The sequence below is a fragment of the Cupressus sempervirens genome, chromosome 8, assembly GCF_028749045.1.
Source record: "Cupressus sempervirens isolate cs-2001-9-10 chromosome 8, ASM2874904v1, whole genome shotgun sequence".
Classification (NCBI taxonomy): domain Eukaryota; kingdom Viridiplantae; phylum Streptophyta; class Pinopsida; order Cupressales; family Cupressaceae; genus Cupressus; species Cupressus sempervirens.
Genome location: NC_143125.1, coordinates 80,984,036 through 80,988,333, shown reverse-complemented (window position 1 = coordinate 80,988,333; position 4,298 = coordinate 80,984,036).

The window sequence follows — 4,298 nt, the reverse complement described above, 5'->3', positions numbered from 1 at the left end:
ATAGCAATATCACAATTTGGCTTGCTGTGGAAATTATCTCCTACTTATCAATTGATGAGCTTAAGGGGCTTTCTAATGAATGGTTCATAAGGCACAACACTTGGTGATGGTTTTGCAAATGGGGTTGCAAGCTTTGGGTTTAACCATGGAGGAAACTTCGTAGTTAAGCGCGCTCAAGCTAGAGTATTACTAGGATGGGTGACCTCTCGGGAAGTCTCGGTGCTTCACCCCTGTGAGCATCACTTAGATCCAATGAGTCCTAAGTGTTCCATTTATTCTCATGAGAGATGGATTCGTGTTGAATCACTACTCATGAAACATGGGTCAATGAGTTTGACTCAAAATCACACAGTTAAATCCTGATAGCAATATCACAATATTAATATCATGTTTGCTAGTATGGGGCTAGTTGGTGAAAGACTTGAGTCACTTACATAAGATTAAATTGTGAAACTGCATTAAAGTTGGTGACTATTGTAGTGTCATGATTGTAGATTTTGTTGGCTAGTTTAGTGTTTTCTTTGTAGGTCTCAATATTTGGTGCAAGATGGCTTCCATAACACCATATTTTAAACTTTAATATTCACCTCAACATCATTCCTTGCTAAAGAACCTTTAGAGCATGATATATAACTTGTTTATTGGTTTGTATTGTTAATTGGTTTAGATACACTTTTAATGTTCTATATAATCCTTTGAAATGAAAAACAACAATGAATAATGAGTGGGTTGTATTTATAGTTCATATTTACTTTACAAGGGTTTGTATTTAGTTATTGTAAATACATTTAACTTTTGAAATTTTAATAATCTTTATTTGTGACAGAATAAGATTAAAAAGTTCTTTTTTTGTAAGCGATCATTTTCTTATTAGATATCATTTAATATCACATGTGAGGATATCTCACCAAGTAACTAAGTCTAAAAGTTAGAACCCTGCAATATAAGGGGACAAAAAGAAATAATGTTGCATGGTGATTAGGGGAGAGAGTTTGATGTGTTTGTTGGGTCCTATAAGTGTGATATGTGTGGGATGACTAGAAGCCTACAATGGTGTTGTTAAGGAACCAAAAAATTTGTTATTTAGGAATTAATCTTATTTAACCCAATTACTTATCAGATTTTAAATACAAAACTTTTAATTGGTATTTGAATTATTTATATGTCAAACATATCAAAATATATAAAACAAAAAAAGTCAACATGAAATCATTTAGCGTTTGTTAGATTAGTGACTAAATGTATAGTGCTCATTACTAAGTTTTATGATTAACGTATACATATCCATGTACAAAAAATAAACCCAAACAAAGGATTAACATATAAAGACTTGTCACGCTATTTAAATGTTTACACATTAAAATAACATTGCTATATCAAGTCTGTACAAATCCACTAGTCCCATCATACATATCTCAATAGATCTCCTTATAGCAGTACACACTCAAAGTTGACATTGACTTGTATTGCCACCTTGTGTCCCATATATTCAAGTGAATCACACAACTTCTAGTCACTTCATTGTCTATTTACTAGTGTGCCCACTTGAATCCATCAAATTCAATTAATAAGGCCACCATTAATTTTCCTATAATAACATTTAGAATTAAAGGGAAGCATTCAAAAATCAATGAACTTTAAACTTAATGAAAAAAATAATATGGACCTACAATTTAAATGAGCATTCAAATTCAATGAAGTATGACAAGAATTAAAGAAACCACGTGGAAAAAGCATCTACCAACTTGTGTTTTTTCCAATTCAAATAGACATGAAATCCTTTCATTTTGCACTTTTTTAGACTCAATGACACAAGAGAAGATAGAATGACATAAGAAGAGGATGAAGAAGACTTAATTGTTAGATAACTAAGAGGGGGGTGAATCAATTATAAGCAGTTGTCCTACAAGCTTTATAAACAAATTTTCACCAACTTAAACACTTTAATATTTCAGACCATTAACTCAGTAACCAGATCTAACATCCAAATACAAACTAATATAAATTTTAAAATAAACTGTCAACTTAGTATACCAAGTATTAGATTCATCTTATAGCTTATACCGAGTTGCAATAGTAAACATTAAACATGAAATAAACTTGCAACATCATAAATATCCACATTAATTGACACAAGCATTTAATGTGGAAACCTTATAAAGGGAAAAGACGCCTAAGAATCGGCAACCAAAATTTTCACTCTTTTAAAATGAGCTCTATTGGAGCCAACCTTGTTAAAGTTTACATACAAATTGTTAATGTGACCTTGTTAGAGGATTTTTGCCAAAATCATCTAGACCTTTTTCATTCTTTGAAACTTCTAAAGAACAACCTACTCTAAAGAACTTACAAAATACTCAACAAAATGTTACCATATAGGATTTCAAAAGAATGTTAGCTCTATTCGGTTAAGAGATTTGTCTTCTACAATAATGAGAGAGTAATAATAACCTGATCCATTAGGTTTAGCACTACCTTTCTTGTTCATATCTCTATGTCTCTCAATCTCTTTTTGACTCCTTTTTGTTTGATTCACACACTTCACATCCTCTTAGCACTTCCTTTTCTAGATCTTAACAATGCAATTATACTCGATTCTCCTTGTTTCTTCAACTTCTTTAGCACCAATATAATCAGCTCAATCAGCAACAATAAACATTATGTCCATCCTTTAAATAGAAAACTTTTGTTGTTTTTCCACTTACTTACAATCGTTAGACCTTCATCTGGTTCATGTTCATTGAATCTAGATGCTCAGAAAATATACTTCCATCTTGAAATTTGTGCTTTATTTCTAATTGTTAAATCTCCTTCATGATCTCTAAATTTCTCTAGTCGTTCAATCTTTGTTTTCATCAAATGTCAACTCAGATTTAATCTTTTCTTAAATTGTTTTTCCTTTTTATGCCTAGTTAACATTACATCTTACTCGGTCAACACTAGACTCAATTAACACTAAAATTTCTTGATTGGCACTACACATTCTTCTTTTCTTCTTCAAGTGTGTAGTGACAAATGTGGTATCTTGGTTAGTAGTGTGTTCATTCACCGACCAAACTATCTTGCTTACACATTATCTCAACACGTAATCAAATCATGTAAAAAAATCAAACCAACATTATATTGTTGAAGTCGTAACTCATTCAAGTGCCCATTGAATATCATATACTTATCAACACTTACATCATCATGCTTTTTCTCAAATCCTCTTCATCAATCGAATTCTCTTCATCAATCAAATGATGTCACCCTAATGAATTACTATCTTGCTTACACATGATCTCAAAACTTAATCAAATCATGTGAAAAAATCAAACCAACCTTATACTGTCGAAGTCTTAACTCATTCAAGTGCCCATTGAATATCATATACTTATCAACACTTACATCGTCATGCTTTTTTTCAAATCCTCTTCATCGATCGAATCCTCTTCATCAATCAAATGATATGTCACCCTACCGAATTAGCATGTCTAACTATGAAAATTCCTATTGCAGTTACTGGTTATTAATCTCTTATCTTAAACGATTATTTAACTATCAAAAATAAATTCACAACTAATATTGTAAAATAACACAACTGCAACTTCACGAATAAAATATAGAAAGAAATAGGCAACACAATGAACACAATATTTATAGACAAATCATCCCTAGAAAACCCCTAAGGGAAAACCAGTTCTACAAATGAGGAATTATATTAAACTTTAGCAAATCAAGAGATACAAAATTCCTTGCCTCTCATTGGTAGAACTTCGACAACCTCCTAATTTCTCCCACTGATATTCCCCATTGTCATCCCCAACACTATCATTGTGCCCTTGCTAACAATGCAAGACTATTTTTTTATCCCTACAAATTCATTTGCTAACACTGCAAATGCTTCTACAACTTGTGTTCTCCAAATGCCCCCCTAACCCCTTTATATACCACTCCTATTGGAAAACCAATGATCGAGATTGATTCTCAATTGACGGTCAAGATTAAAAATAACTTAGCAACCCTAACTAAGTAGTTTTCTAGTTGCTTCTAAAAGAAGTCAATTAATTAACAAATATGTGTCTCTATTCTAACCCATTAGTTAGCAAAACAATTATTTGTTATTTAATCACATATGGACGAACAATTGTCCAAAACTACCAAAACTAACACTAACCAAGGCTTGGCATCAATGACAACATAACAATTGATATGAATCTTTCACATACATTAACCACATTATCAGCTGGGGCTAACAACGATAGCCTTAGAATAGGAGGAAGAAGACGCAAAAACCTAAGAAGAGGAGGAAGAAGATA